The sequence below is a fragment of the Bufo bufo genome, chromosome 1, assembly GCF_905171765.1.
Source record: "Bufo bufo chromosome 1, aBufBuf1.1, whole genome shotgun sequence".
NCBI lineage: Eukaryota > Metazoa > Chordata > Amphibia > Anura > Bufonidae > Bufo > Bufo bufo.
In genome coordinates, this window is record NC_053389.1 from 683228217 (window position 1) to 683245696 (window position 17480).

The following is a 17480-nucleotide window of genomic DNA, read 5'->3' on the forward strand; positions in this document are numbered from 1 at the left end:
CAAATTAAAGCTGACAATCTGCAGTTAAAGCACATCTAGTTTGTTTAATTTCAAGTCCATTGTGGTAGTGTATAGGGCAAAAAATCTTAGAATTGTGTTGATGTCCCAATATTTATGGACCTGACTGTATACAAAAGGAGTGAGGGCAGACTAATAAGCATGTTGATATGATGGAAGAGGAGGAGGACGAGAAAAGGAAGATTGAACCATATACAATTTTTTGTGGTGGAAGGGGTGCATTGGAATACAGTGTATTCAGTACATTATAAAAAAAAAACACATTGAAAGTGCCTTTATGTTCAGTCGCTTTCCTCTGGTGGAGTAGAGAAGTCAGGGGCAATCCAGGCCTTGTTCATTTTTAAAAGAGTCAACCTGTCAGCATTTTCAGTTGACAGGCGGATGCGCTTATCAGTTACTATGCCCCCAGCAGCACTAAATACCTGCTCTGACAAAACGCTGGAGGCAGGTCAGGCCAGCACCTCCAACGCGTAGTTCCAGTTCGTGCCACGTGTCCAGCTTGGACACCCAGTAGTTGTAAGGCACAGATGGATTATTGCGGACGCTGACACGGTCTGCTACGTACTCATTCACCATCTTCCAAAATTTTTCCCTCCTTGTGATACTAGGCCGCGCATCAGGATGAGGGTGCTGACGGGGTGTCATGAAACTGTCCCAGACTTTGGAGAGTATTGCCCTGCCTCTGTTGGAACTGCTATCTGTTCCCCTCCCCTCCTCGGTTGCCTAAGGAACTACATACTCTGCTGCTAGCGTTTTCAGCTGGAAATTTTTGGAGCAATTTTTCCACAAGGACCTTCTGGTATTGCACCATTTTGCTCGTCCTCTCCACAAAAGGAATGAGAGATGAGAAGTTCTCTTTGTAGCGGGGGTCGAGAAGGGTGAACAACCAGTAATCGGTGTTGTCCAAAATGCGTAAAACGCGTGGGCCACGGGAAAGGCAGCCTAACATAAAGTCAGCCATGTGTGCCAGAGTGGCAACAGGCAAGACTTCGCTGCTATCAGGAGGATGACTCTCAATCTCCTCATCCTCTTCCTCCTCTTTTTCCCATCAACGCTGAACAGATGGAATTCTTCCATGGGTACTACCATTTGTAGCGGAGGCAACCGTCTCCTGCTCCTCTTCCTCATCATCATCCAATTTGCGCTGAGAAGACGAACTGAGGGTGGCCTGGCAATCACCCTGTGTAATGTCTTCCCCCATTTCCACCTCTTCCACATGCAAAGCATCGTTTTTGCGAGCAGCAAGCGTTTGAGTAGACACAGAAGTGGGATGGTGAGGCTGATAATAGCGTTATCGCCGCTCACTATCTGTGTTGATTCCTCAAAGTTTCTTAAAACCTCACAGAGGTCAGACATCCTTGCCCACTCCTCGCTTGTGAAGAGCGGAACCTGACTGGAAAGTCGACAACCATGTTGCAGCTGGTATTCCACTACTGCCCTCTGCTGCTCACAAAGCATGGCCAACATGTGGAACGTCGAGTTCCAACGCGTGCTCACGTCGCACAACAGTCGGTGACTGTGGATGCTCAGGAGTTTGGGAATCAGGGCACAAGATCTCAAATCCCTCTTCAAGCGGGCTTGTCGAGAGCCCCAAATGAAGGAATGGCGCTGAAAATAGCTCCTCGGAACATACGAGTGTGGGATCACTTGTTTGGCAAGACTCTCCATGGTGGGAGGAAGGAGGATCAGGATGATGATTGCATTGACCAGACTCTTGGCTACTGAGACTGGACTTGGTGGAAGACAAGATGGTGCTTAAAGGGGTTGTCCGGGTTCAGAGCAGAACCCGGACATACCTCCATTTTCCCCCCGGCAGCCCCCCTGACTTGAGCATTGGAGCAGTTCATGTTCCGATGCTCTCCTTTACCCTGCGTTAAATTGCGCAGGGCAAAGGCATTTTTTGGAGATCCGGTGACGTACCAGGGCTCTCCATCGGGCTGCCAGGAACCCCGGTGACGTCACCGGCACTGATGGACGGGATTTAGCGCTGCCCTAGCCAGTAAAACAGCTAGGGCAGCTCTAAAGCCCGCCCATCAGAGCCGGTGACGTCACCGAACACACTGCCGGGCAGAAGTTTCCGCCCGGCAGTGTGTTATTGAAAACAAAAGAACCTGTGCCCTGTGCGATCTAGTGCAGGGCAAGGGAGTACATCGGAGTATGAGATGCTCTGATGCTAGCCTCAGGGGGGCTGCCTGGGTGAAAGTAAGGGTATGTCCGGGTTCAGCTCTGAACCCGGACAACCCCTTTAACTGACTGGAAGCATTATCTGCTGCAATCCAACTAACCACCTGGTCGCACAGGTCTGACTTTGAGAGTGTTGTCCCGCGCCGCCCTGCAAACTGGAACATGAAGCTAGGTATAGTGGATGATTGTCTTTCTTGTGCTCTTGCAGCAGGCACAATTTCAACGTGCCCAGGGCCACGGCCTCTGCATGCACCATCAGCATCAGGGCCACTTCCCCGTCCCTTACTTCTCGCCTTCTTCATATTAAATGTTATATATCCTTGGATATAATGGAGGCCATTTTGGCACCAAAGATGACAGAAATTAAAGCAGGCCCAGCATGCATGTGGAACCTACACTCCCTGAATTGTATGGTAGCCGTCATGGCACATAACAGGTAGAATTTAGTGTTAGGAACCCGTCTTACAGAGATCACATTGACGTGCGGCAGACGGGCTCAAATAATTTTGTACAAAATGATTTGGCAAGCATCTCTAATTTATAAGTATAGCCCTAGCAATTATAATGCATTTTTGTACTTTATTTGGTTGGCAGAGAGCTGTTGCATTGCATGTTTTGTTTTACAGTGTTGTTTTCAGCCATAGAAACATGCCCCTGGGCATTGGGATGTGCTGACTGACCCCCTTTTTCTTTGCCAAATGTTATATATGCTTGAACCTATGTCACACGCAAAAAAATTAAACAAGATATTTGGGATGTGGAAACGTCACACAGGAGAAGTAGCGCAGCTAATGTCAGTGTCCGCAGCGGACACAGTCTACGGAAAAAGGACACTGGATGTCACAGATATTTTTGAGATGCGCACACGTTACACAGGAGATGTAGTGCAGATAATGTCGCTGTCTGCAGCAGCCTAACTATTGCTGATGTCAGCAGCGGCTAATATAAAATTACAGGGAATATCACAGGTATTTTGGATGTGGAAACGTTACACAGGAGATGTACCCCAGGTAATGTCACTGTCCGCAGCGGACACTGTCTACGGAAAAAGTAAACTGGATGTAATTGATATTTTCTGGATGCGCACACGTTACACAGGAGATGTAGCGCAGCTAATGTCACTGTCCGCAGTGGACACCATCTACGGAAAAAGTATACTGGATCTCACAGATATTTTTGGGATGCGCACACGTTACACAGGAGATGTAGCGCAGATAATGTCGTTATCTGCAGTGGCCAAACTATTGCATGCTATTTAGCACAGGATGGACTAAAAATAGATATTGCTGCCACACACAACAGTCCTTAAAAGGACTTTTGGGTCTGTAAGGTTTAAGCAATTTAGCGCAGGTTGTGCTAAAAATATTTATTTCTGCTGCCACACACAATAGTCATTAAAAGGACTTTTGGGTCTCTGACAAGTTTTTCTAATGAAAAAAATAAAATCAATCCCTACACCCTCTTTCCCTTCTTCAGCACAGCTCTCCCTGACTAACACTGAGCCAAACACGTGTCATCGGGTGCTATATGACGCGTTCCGGCCAGCCAATTACTGTAATGCCAGTAACCAACATAACTACGGCATTACAGTGAAGGGCAGTACTTACCTTCACATTTATTGACTGCGTATTGGCATGCTCGATCAACACTACTTACTAAGTTTCGCTATGGAGCCCTATGAGATCTGTGTATGCCCCTTACTACGTTACCATGTTGCGGTGTTATATTGCAGCTCCACACAATAATGCGATATGTGAATTAGCCTATATGCTCCATATAATAGATAAAGGTGGTGAATTCATTCTGTCTTACATATGCACAATCTAAACTTTCTTGGCAATAAGAATTTACCCTTCCCATTATATTAGATTTTTTTAAATATTACATTATGGGGCAGAATTTTCAAAAACATGAAATATTAAAATCTAAACATTGTTAAGTGGTTAAATATTAGGATTACAAGTATACAGAAAATATTACAGAAGAGTTTGAAGTCTTTTTCTTTTAGAATTGATTTACTGTCTGTGCATGATACGAAAACTGGAGCAATTCTCAGGGGGGCTGCTAATCCCATAGAAGCAGGGGAATTTTTATTTTTTTTAATGAAAAGGTTGCAAGGGATGAATTGATGAAGATGAATAGGTACTGTAGTAAGCATTCACATTGGCTCATTTACACATGGCCAGAAGATGTACTGCAGATTTGTGACATCACAGTCCTCAGCCCTCTTGGAATAAAATCAGCTCCTTGCTTCATTCCTACTCAAGCTCTGAAGATGTCTAGTCCTCCCGGCATCACTGGCTCCTACTCTAGGGCATCAATTTAAGAGATCTTCCAACTAAGAATAGAAAAATGATTTATTAGATTTTTTTTCCAATTACTAGTTGTTGTTTTGCATTATTTTAACTTTACACATTGGTTATGCAATCTGAATGTAAGGGGAAGATTGGAGTTGGAGTTGCTATGGTCCTGTAGTCAGCACTCTGCTGAACGCTCTGATCTGTTACTAATGTACATTAACACCTCAACAAGGAGGCTAGGAGCTGAAAGCACATACAACATAATGATGCTGAGGTGCAAGGACATGAGGTCTGGCTGACATTTACAAAGGAACCACTGATAAGTCAGACAGCGGGGGATTGTTTTTGACTTTAAACTTTGGATTCATAGAGAAATCACCTACAGTAGATTACTCTTGAAAAGTAACTTCTAAAGCTTGAAGAAAGAGGAGAACACTGAAGACTTATTATCTGCCCTGAACAATTCCCTTCTTCTTGCTGGATACAAGTTGCCTTCTGGCTTGTCAAGTGCATTTGTGATATATTTTAATCCTGCATCCTGAGGATTAGTGTGAAGGTGCTCAATACACACCGACAGCCTGCTTTCCTCCTATTCCTCGGTTTGTACTGGAAAGGAAGCACATGTGATAGCTCTGTATGGCTCTGACAATCCATCTTTATCCCATAAAAGGTAAGTAAAATAACTTATTACCACTTGAATTTTATATTGTCATCACATCGAGTATGACGTAATTGTATTATAGGTTTTTAACTTAATGCATAAGAAATTTTCTTGCTTCTGAATATACTGTGCTCGGAAAGTTTCATAATCTCTATTGAGTGATAGCATACATGTATAGCAATGCACGTAAAGAATATGTATAACAGTAGAAAATTATCATTATAGATATCTTTAGTTTGTGCTCCTTTAATGATCAGTATCATACGTATATGTCCACACCAGGGATTTTTGCAGTTTGCAGCCGCAGTATTTGCTGCAGCGTCCGCAGCATCTCTTGCAATTTTTATGAGCAGTAATACAATATGTGGTTTCCTATATTGATGGCTGTAGGATCATTTTCTAGAATTGCATCTTTAAGAAACAGTTACACTACTTTTGTAAACACGCTGTCACCTACAGAAATTGACCTTTTACTTGATATGATCAGTAACTTGATCATTGCCAAAGTCACTGAAAGCCTGGAAATCTCGTGGGAGACAAATGCTGTTAGGCTACGTTCACACTAGTGTTTTTGCTGTATCCAGCAGGGCTCAGCAAAAACGCTTCAGTTACTGATAATACAACCACATGCATCTGTCATGAACTCTATTGAAAGTCAATGGGGGACGGATCAGTTTTCTATTGTGTCAGAGAAAATGGATCCGTCCCATTGACTTGTGGGTCATGACAGATACATTTTGCTCCGCATGCCAGGATGGAAAGCAAACCGCTGCATGCTGCGGTTTGCTCTCCGGTATGAGAACGGAATGCATTTTGGAGCATTCCGTTCTGTTCAGTTACGTTTTGTCCCCATTGTGAAAGTAGCCTAAGTTCAGACTAGTACTTAAAGGAGCTTCTAAAGAGTTAATTTTATGGCACTATAGATTCCATAAAGTCTTATCAGTGGGGGTTTGGGACCCATACTGAGGACTAGGAATATCCCCTGTTCTTGGCTGTTACTTATCTGCTGTGGACAGCAGAGCACCACATGAATATAATCAGTCAGAGTCACAGAAGTTGGAAACCCATCGATAATGCTTACATGGCATACCTAGTGTACATTCTATAAGTGTTATTCTTTGGAAAGACACCACCAAACCACCCAACCTTTTACATGGTCACAATAGAATACATGCCGACATACTTCTTGGTGGCATATCGCACATAGCATATCTTCATTACCATGTATTGTAGTGCAGAATTCTTTCTCTATAATAGATTGTAATGATCCTGGACAACATTGTAAAGTGAAGTCAGTGTATAGTAAGAAACCTAGTGCAGTGTGTGGAGTGCCCTCTCACCCTCCATCCAAGCAGCTCTGCAAATGAAGGCAAACCATCCCAGTCACATTATTGAAAAGGTTTGCTTGTGGTCATTTTACATGATTCCCAGAGAACCACTTTAACCTCTTACGGACACAGGGCGTACAGGTACGCCCTGATGTCCCGGTACTTAAGGACACAGGGTGAACCTTTATGCCCTGTGTATTTCCGATCACCGCCACACGGCGGGCGGTGATTGGAACTGGGTGCCTGCTGCCATGTACTGTAATGCATTGCAGAGGGGATCAGACCCCCAAAAGTGAATGTCAGAAATAAAGTAAAGGAAAAAAAGTAAAAAACAAAGTGTTTTAATAAAATTAATAAAGTAAAATTAATAAAGTAAAAAAAAGAAAAAGAAACGCCCCTTTCCCCTTTTTTTATAATAAAAAACTGAAAAAACAAAACACAGATATTAGGTATAAATATATCACATGATCGACCCTGTCTGATAAATACCATAAAAAACTAAAATAAAAACGGTGTAAAAAAAATTCCATTTTTGTCCCCTTACATCACAAAAAGTGCAACACCAAGTGATCAAAAAGGCGTATGCCCTCCAAAAAGTACCAATCTAACTGTGACCTCATCCCCCAAAAAATAAAAAAACTATGGCTCAGAATATGGAGACACTAAAACATCATTTTTTTGGTTTAAAAAATACTGGTATTGTGTAAAGTAAATAAAAAAAAGTATACATATTAGGTATCGCCGAATCCGTAAGAACCTGCTCTATAAAAACATGGACTAACCCCTCAGATGAACACCGTAAAAAAAAAAACGGTGTAAAAAAGCAATTTTTTGTCACCTTACATCACAATAAGTGTAATAGCAATCGATCAAAAAGTCATACGCACCCCAAAATAGTGCCAATAAAACCGTCATCTCATCCCGCAAAAATCATACCCTACCCAAGATAATCGCCCAAAAACTGAAAAAACTATGGCTCTCAGACTATGGAGACACTAAAACATGATTTTTTTTGTTTCAAAAATGAAATCATTGTGTAAAAATTACATAAATAAAACAAGGAGACATATTAGGTATCGCCGCATCCATAAGAACCTGCTCTATAAAAATATCACATGACCTAACCCCTCAGGTGAACACCGTAAAAAAACAAAACAAAAAAAACTTATAAAAAAAAGGCATTTTTTGTCACCTTACATCACAAAAAGTGTAATAGCATGCAATCAAAAAGTGATATGCACCCCAAAAGAGTGCCAATCAAACCGTCAACTGGAAAAACTATGGCTCTCAGACTATGGAGACACTAAAACATGTTTTTTTTTTTTGTTTTAAAAAATTTAATCATTGTGTAAAACTTACATAAATAAAAAAAAAGTAGACATAATAACCTGCTCTATAAAAATATCAGATGACCTAACCCCTCAGGTGAATACCGTAAAAAAGAAATAAAAAAAACGGTGCCAAAACAGCTATTTCTTGTTACCTTGCCTCACAAAAAGTGTAATATAGAGCAACCAAAAATCATATGTACCCTAAAATAGTACCAACAAAACTGCCACCCTATCCCGTAGTTTCCAAAATGGGGTCACTTTTTTGGAGTTTCTACTCTAGGGGTGCATCAGGGGGGCTTCAAATGGGACATGGTGTCAAAAAAACAGTCCAGCAAAATCTGCCTTCCAAAAACCGTATGGCATTCCTTTCCTTCTGCGCCCTGCCGTGTGCCCGTACAGCAGTTTACGACCACATATGGGGTGTTTCTATAAACTACAGAATCAGGGCCATAAATATTGAGTTTTGTTTGGCATTTAACCCTTGCTTTGTAACTGGAAAAAATTGATTCAAATGGAAAATCTGGCAAAAATTTTCCATTAATTCTTGTGGAACACCTAAAGGGTTAACAAAGTTTGTAAAATCTGTTTTGAATACTTTGAGGAGGGTAGTTTGTAAAATGGGGTCATTTTTGGATGATTTCTATTATGTAAGCCTCACAAAGTGACTTCAGACCTGAACTGGTCCTGAAAAAGTGGGTTTTAGAAATGTTCTGAAAAATTTCAAGATTTGCTTCTAAACTTCTAAGCCTTGTAACATCCCCAAAAAATAAAATATAATTTCCAAAATTATCCAAACATTAAGTAGACATATGGGGAATGTAAAATAATAACTATTTTTGGAGGTATTACTATCTATTATAAAAGTAGAGAAATACAAATTTTGAAATTTGCTAACTTTTCCAAATTTTTGGTAAATTTGGTATTTTTTTTATAAATAAAAATGAATTTTTTTACTCCATTTTACCAGTGTCATGAAGTACAATATGTGACGAAAAAACTATCTCAGAATGGCCTTGATAAGTAAAAGCGTTTTAAAGTTATTACCACATAAAGTGACACTTGTCAGATTTGCAAAAAATGGCCTGTCCTTAAGGGGAAATATGGCTGTGTCCTTAAGGGGTTAAAGTCCAAATAATGAAATCATATAGTTGAGGTCTAATATTCGGTTAGGAATCCGTTTTTGGAGCTGTTAGTAAGTTTATTACATTTATTTCCCAAGTGAAAAAATAGGGACAGAGGGGGTTGGGTCACAAGAGGGACTATCCTTCCAAATGAGGGACATTTGCAAAGCATGATCACAACTATTGTTTAACCAAAAGGCCTTATGTTTAAGAAAAACAACACTCACCTGCTCAATGTCCTGCTGCACCAGCAACTGCTGCCTGTTTCTTTTAACTGGCCTGCGATGATGATGGGCTGTACATGCACATGAGAACTGCAGCCAATCAATTGCTTTAGCAGTCAAGCATACATATACAGCACAAAACCGCTGAGGTCAGTGATGGGCTGCAGTACTTATACACTGCTCAAAAAAATAAAGGGAACACTTAAACAACACAATGTAACTCCAAGTCAATCACACTTCTGTGAAATCAAACTGTCCACTTAGGAAGCAACACTGAGTGACAATCAATTTCACATGCTGTTGTGCAAATGGGATAGACAACAGGTGGAAATTATAGGCAATTAGAAAGACACCCCCAATAAAGGAGTGGTTCTGCAGGTGGTGACCTGACCACTTCTCAGTTCCTATGCTTCCTGGCTGATGTTTTGGTCACTTTTGAATGCTGCCGGTGCTTTCACTCTAGTGGTAGCATGAGACGGAGTCTACAACCCACACAAGTGGCTCAGGTAGTGCAGCTTATCCAGGATGGCACATCAATGCGAGCTGTGGCAAGAAGGTTTGCTGTGTCTGTCAGCGTAGTGTCCAGAGCATGGAGGCGCTACCAGGAGACAGGCCAGTACATCAGGAGACGTGGAGGAGGCCGTAGGAGGGCAACAACCCAGCAGCAGGACCGCTACCTCCGCCTTTGTGCAAGGAGGAACAGGAGGAGCACTGCCAGAGCCCTGCAAAATGACCTCCAGCAGGCCACAAATGTGCATGTGTCTGCTCAAACGGTCAGAAACAGACTCCATGAGGGTGATATGAGGGCCCGACGTCCACAGGTGGGGGTTGTGCTTACAGCCCAACACCGTGCAGGATGTTTGGCATTTGCCAGAAAACAGCAAGATTGGCAAATTCGCCACTGGCGCCCTGTGCTCTTCACAGATGAAAGCAGGTTCACACTGAGCACATGTGAGTCTGGAGACGCCGTGGAGAACGTTCTGCTGCCTGCAACATCCTCCAGCATGACCGGTTTGGCATTGGGTCAGTAATGGTGTGGGGTGGCATTTCTTTGGAGGGCCGCACAGCCCTCCATGTGCTCGCCAGAGGTAGCCTGACTGCCATTAGGTAGCGAGATGAGATCCTCAGACCCCTTGTGAGACCATATGCTGGTGCAGTTGGCCCTGGGTTCCTCCTAATGCAAGACAATGCTAGACCTCATGTGGCTGGAGTGTGTCAGCAGTTCCTGCAAGACGAAGGCATTGATGCTATGGACTGGCCCTCCCGTTCCCCAGATCTGAATCCAATTGAGCACATCTGGGACATCACGTCTCGCTCTATCCACCAACGTCACGTTGCACCACAGACTGTCCAGGAGTTGGCAGATGCTTTAGTCCAGGTCTGGGAGGAGATCCCTCAGGAGACCGTCTGCCACCTCATCAGGAGCATGCACAGGCGTTGTAGGGAGGTCATACAGGCACGTGGAGGCCACACACACTACTGAGCCTCTTTTTGACTTGTTTTAAGGACATTACATCAAAGTTGGATCAGCCTGTAGTGTGTTTTTCCACTTTAATTTTGAGGGTGACTCCAAATCCAGACCTCCATGGGTTAAAAAATTTGATTTCCATATTTTTTTTTTGTGTGATTTTGTTGTCAGCACATTCAACTATGTAAAGAACAAAGTATTTCAGAAGAATATTTAATTAATTCAGATCTAGGATGTGTTATTTTTGTGTTCCCTTTATTTTTTTGAGCAGTGTATGACTGTATGGCACCTCTTTGCTGCAGGGAACTTAACAGAGAATGGCAAGGACTAACAGCTGCACTGGAGCAGTAGGATATTTAAGTGAGTCTTTTAGCAGTTTTGACCATGCTAAACTGTTCACAACACTATGTAAGCGATGGGGAGAGCAATACAAACATACCTTTATTATCAGGGGTAGTGTTAATATGAAGTTTTATTCTGCCATGTTTTGCTTCTGCAAGTGCCCAAAAGGAAGGGGCTGTGAAGCAGCGCAGTGCAGAGGGCACAAAACACTTCACAGTAAAGCTCTGCCTTCACTGAACTGCAGAATCTTTAAAAATAAAACCTCATATTCACACTTCTGATAAAAGCTCCACAAAAGGTACATTTGTCCTACTCACCCTGGCCCCTACCTAATGCTGTCAAAAGTTTTGCACGGTAAAAAGTACTGACAGACTATTTTTATCAAGTAAGTATTGTTTTTGTTTTATTTTATTAGTTTTTCTGCTGTTGGTACAATTTTTGTTTTCAAATCCCAGACAACCCTCTTAAAGGAGTTGTGGCAAAAATAAAATTATTAGAGAATGAATGGAGCAACAGTGTTCAAACTTGAACTGCTGCTCCACTAATGTCTGCACTCGGGATTGCCATTTCCTGTGATTCAGACACTACCCTATCAGATGCTTATATCTTGTCCTGTGGATAGAGGATAAGTTGATTTTGTGGTACAACCCCTTAACTCCTTAAAGGGGTAGTGCCACAAGAAATATGCTACATGTTTCAAACCAGCATCTGGTTCTGAATACTTTTGTAGTTGCATGTAATTAAAAATTTAGTGTAGCCTCTGAGCTATTTAATTTAAAATGCATCTGTATAGCGCCACTTGCTGTTTGTTCTTTTCTTTATTCTCCATCCACCTCACTTATGGTGGTTGCACGTGATCAGTTAAAAAAATCAACTGTCAACAGCCATATCTTCTGGCTTTGGCAGAAGCTGTGCCAGTTACAGAGAAAGATCTACAGCAGAAAAGATATGCCCCCTAAGAAAAGACACACTTCATGAGCTGCCAGTCTAGAACAAATCTAGCAGAGCAACTGGAGCAATGAATGGGGAGATCTCTGGACCCATGTGAGATACAGGGCTGGTTCTAGCTTTGTTGGAAAGAGAATGTCATGTGCTATCATGTCTATGGTTGTCCGCTTTTTACTATTTAGGACCTATCCTCAGGATAAGCCATTAATATCAGATTGACAGGATCTGACTCCCGGCATCCCCGCTGATCAGCTTTTACCTGCTCGCCACAGCAATTGCGGTGGTTAGCAGGTGTAATTACAAGTATGGTGTCCCCATTCACTTCAATGGGACAGCTTTGTCTGTTCAAGTGAATGCTACAGAGCCGTCCCACTGAAGTGAATGGAGAGGCCATTTTTGTAATTACACCTGATCACCACTGCAATTTCTACTGAGAGCAGACAAACAGAGCAGAGAAGGCAGCGCTCATATGAGTGCATCTGATCGGCGGGCCTGTCGGGAGTCAGGTGTCCTGAGGACAGGTCATCAATAGTAAAAAACGAACAACCCCTTTAAACTTCAGAATGCAGTCCCATTTTTTAAATCTAACATGTCACTTTGGAATGATTTTACTTATCCAAACAATTCTGAGGATATTTTTTCATGACACTTTGTACTTTATGTTAGTGGCAAATTTCAGTCAATATAATTTGTATTTATTTGTTTAAAAAAATTCTAAATTTCATAAAATCTTTCAATGATTTTAAGACAGATAGTTTATAATTAGTATTTACCATATGTCCGCTTTATGAAGGCATTATTTTTCAAATGTAACTTTTATTTGGAGACGTTAAAAGTTTAGCAGTAATTTTACAAATTTTCAAAAACATTTAAAAATCCTGTTTTTTGAGGGACCTATTCAGGTCTTAAGTGTCTTTGAGGGACCTATATATTTGAACCCTTCACAAATCAAATAAAATTCTTCCTGCAACTTAGAAAAGGATTTGATGGCCCCACCATCAAAAACGTTTCCCAGTCTGCTTATCCCCTTCGCCTCCCATTCCCTCCAGGGCCTTGAAGTCAGGCAGTTTGTCATTTCTCCACAAGGGAATATAAGCAGTATATGTAGAAATCCCCCAAAGTTGTTTAATTTTCCCGTACACCTTAGGTAACAACCCAAGACTGGGAAGGGAGCATCCCCCAACTTGCAAACCTCCACCCAGGCCACCAAATCCAAACAACCCAAGTAATGGCAAAGAATTTGACTGTTAACATCCCAATGAGTGTGATCATTCCAGTATAGCATGTGCTGGCTCTGTGCCGCCAAAAAATATAGCCACGGATTTGGGAGCGCCAGTCCTCTCTCCTCCTTATTGTACTGGAATGTCTCTAATTTAAGCCTTGCCTACCCATTTTTCCACACTAGGTCTTTAAAGATGGCATTAACGCTATGAAATCTGTCCAGTTGGAAAGGTATGCAAATGAGCTCTTAACAAGCTCTGCCTCTAATGCCACCAGATGTAAGGCAGCTATCCTATAAGTCAATGTTCGACCCTTTAAATAGACCTTGAGACATGACTCAGATATTAAATAAGCCAACCCCTCATCTGGAGAAAGCTGCTTCGGGGTGATTGTTAAGCCTGACAGGCTACCAAAGTGTTCTACCAATGCTATCACTGCGTTTAAAAAGGACGTTGTATCTCCTAAATATAACAGCGTGTCATCTGCATATGCAATGAGCCGGGGCGTGGTACGGTTACACGGACGCCAAATTATGCAGTGGGTCCGGATATGGGTATATAAGTCTATAGTTTTTGTTTGTGACGCCAATTGCAGCGTGCGCAGGGTACAGTCTCAGGGCCCTTTAAGGTGTTGCAACTCACGTACCAGGTGAGGAATGTAAGAGTGGTGTAATGTCTCTGTGTAGTAGTAGGTATAGTGTCAACGGTGTCTCCTACCTTGGTACGGCTGGACTCCTGGATCCTGGCTCACTTGCAATAAATGAGTGTGTTGCTAGTAGGAGTAATTGAGGGTTTTAGTAACAGTAAATGAGATCCAGACTTGGGATATAATTCAACTTGTCTTTACTGGAGGCAGCATTAATCCACATGAGATACAGCAATAGTCTTGGGTCCCAGCAGGTATTGGCAATATGTGGCAGGGATTACTATCTCTTCTGCTTCTATCATGTGCCTGGAGAATATGTCAGGAATCTGTCTTCTGCTCTGTCTATCTTCTGCTGTGTATGGGACTGACTAGCTGAGGAGGAATTTGGCTTCTCCTAGTCTCTGGATGTTACTCACAGTTATGCTCACAGGGAATGGTTCGTCCTGGAGTTCTGCAGGTGGCTGCTTGCTTGTCAACAAGCTGAGGCTGAAGGCTCAGACTGGGGATGAAGATCTTTGGTCTCAGCCGAGACACGATCCTGGGTTGGGATCCCTTGAACTGGGAGCTCCTACCAGCACAGCCTTCCCCTAGCCATGGTGGCTGGCACACTAACTATAACTTCCTTTCCTCCCCATGAGGCAGGATGTGGGAACATTCCACACCTCCTCAAAGAGGGGGGAGCTAAACTGGAATGTACTATTCCAGTCTAGATATGCTAAACTGACCTAAGACCTTGCTAACACATTGCTGCCACCTGCTAGTGTACATGGAAATTACAGCAAATACATGTAACAGGCTTAGAAAATGCACATTTATGAGGGATGTGATGTTAAATTACACAGGATGACAATGCAGATACAACAAACCAATTTATAAACCGATCAACAAATCCCAAGACACCCATAGAGTCGAGAGAGAATTGCTCTATCCCCAATATTATCTGATGGTATCTGTAAGCTCATAAACACCCGTAGCTGCTTCTTTCAAGTGAATATTCCAGTGATCTTGAGCATCCTTCAACCTATTACTATTATCAAGATTAGGAAGAAGAATAAAAGCTTTCTCTGCAGCAGTTAGTGTCTGTTGAAACGCACTTTCCTTATCCCTAGTTTTTTATTTCTCTTTGTGTATGGCAACCTGTAAGATACGCCTTCATAGTGTCCATTAAGCCAGACGGAGGGCCGTCTCTGTCTCCGCTTTCCCAAGAACAGAGTAACATGTAGAGGGGTATGGTCCGACAAGGACCTGGGCATATAATTAATCACTCGCACTGCCGGAAGCAGCGAAGGGCTCGACAAGGCCAGGTTATTGCGAGACAAGGAGGAATATGTAGATTAGCAGCAGGAATACAGGCGCTTTTCGCCATGCACAGACTGCCAGAGATCCACCAAATCAGCTTCCAACACCATTTGGCCAAAGAAGGCACTTCTACATCGGTCCAGATGCTCAGTTATAACATTATTAAAGTCCCCAACCACTAGGCAAGGGACTTGCAGATATTGAGCTATAAAATCCAGCACCTTCTTAAAAGGAAAACTTGTAAAAGGTGGTGGAATATATATATATATATTCACCAGAACCAGATCCACATCATGTATAGAACAAAGCAAACAAACATACTGCCCCTCTGGATCAGTAACAGCCTGAAGGCAGTGAAATCAGAAAATTCCTATGTACCATGACGCTAAGCCCCCTGGAGTGACTCGTGTACATAGCATGTAAAGAGTACACTTGCCAATGTTTATGTAATAGGTGGACTCTATCGGGTGTCAGGTGCGTCTCGTGGAGACAGTATATTGCAGGTGTATGCTGTAATAGCAATTGAAATGTATGGGTTGAATAGCCCCCTAACATTCCAGCTGATAGGTAAGAACAGCTCCATGGTACAGATCACACAGGAGCAGTATAGTAGAGCAAACATTACCCTGTCACCCCCTCCCCATAGCCACAACAGCAACCCGAGACCAGAATGATGGACCCAACCCCCCAACCCTATCCCCAACCCCAAAGAACAAATCAACATAACAGGCAAGTGTTAGCATACCAGCGCCACCTTGGGAGTATGTGTCGCGCTCATGCTTGAGCCAGGCCCCCTTTTTTTTAGGAAGCTTTTCACACACGATATCCAGTTTGCAGAGGCCTTAAGATTACAGCAATACCCCATATGTGGTCATAATCTGCTGTTTAGGCAAATGGCAGGGCTCAGGAGGGAAGAACCACCATTTGGCTTTTAAAGCGCATATTATACTCAAATGGGTTTGGGCGCCATTTCAAACTTGCAACACCACTGAGGTACCAGTACAGTGGAAACCCCAAGAAATAACCCCATTTTTGATCGTACACCCCCAAAGAATTCAGCTAGGGGTGCAGTAATGTTTTGACCCCAGCTGTTTCATAGAATTTCTAAACATTGGACTGTGAAAATGAAAAATTTGTGAACATACTCCAAATATGGTCATAAATTTCTGTTTAGGGACACGGCATCACTCAGAAGGGAAGGAGGGCCATATGAATTTTGAGAGTCATAATTTTATTTCTTGTTGACTAAGCTGTTTGAGGGCTCCTTTTTGCAGGGCAAGCTGTAGTTTTTGTTGGTACCATTTTGGGGTAAATATCTTTTTGATTGCTTTTTATGTAATTATTTGGTTAGTGATGTGAGCAAAAATTGCAATTCTGTCAGTGTTTTAATTTTTATCTTTTATGAGGTTCACTGTGAGGTATAAATGAAATGATAATTATATTCTGCAGGTTGATACAATTATTTTGATACTAAATGTATGTAGTTGTTTATGTTTGGCTAACTTTGCATTATAAAATCACATTTTTTTTCTTGAAAAATCGACAGTATTTTACATCACGATGTACTGACATCCATAACATTTTTATTTTTTCTGTCGAGGCAGCTGTGTGAGGGCTTGTTTTTTTGCAGAATGGACTGTAGTTCTTATTGGTGTCGTATTGGGAGACAACTTTTTGACCCCTTTTTATTTAATTTTATTGGAAGGTGAGGTGGCAAAAATTGCAATTCTGTCAGTGTTTTTAATTTAAATTTTTTTATGGAGTTCACCATTCATCAGTATATATATACTATAATAGCTGTATTCTGCAGGCTGCTAAAATTGGGACAATAGCAAATTTGTGTATTTTTTTTTATGTTTTACTACTTTTGCATAAAAAAATCACTTTAAAATTTTTTTTTTTTGCATTGCCATATTAAGAATTAATTTTTTTATTTTTCTGTTGATATAGCTGTGTGAGTGCTGGCTATTTGGTGGACAAACTCTAGTTTTTACTCGTACCATTTTGGCGTACATATTTTTTGATTGCTTTTTAATGATCAAAAACTGCAATTTCATAATTTTTTTTATTTTTTTTTTACGGTGTTCACTGTGTGGGAGAAGTACAGCAACACAATCCATTTGTATATCTTTACAGGTTGTTATGGATGCAGTGATCAATTATGTGTAGTTCATTTTATCATTTTTATTTTTTACCTGGACATTTTTCTTTGTAATTTTTTTAATACATTTATTTACTTTTTTTCTTGTTTTTTCTTCTAGGTCCCACTAAGAGGCTTAAAGTTAGAGCAGTTCAATTGCTGGTACAATACACTGCAAAAATTATCTATTAGGGCTTGTTCACATGACCGTGACGTTTTTGCGGTCCGCAAATTGCGGTTTCGCAAAACA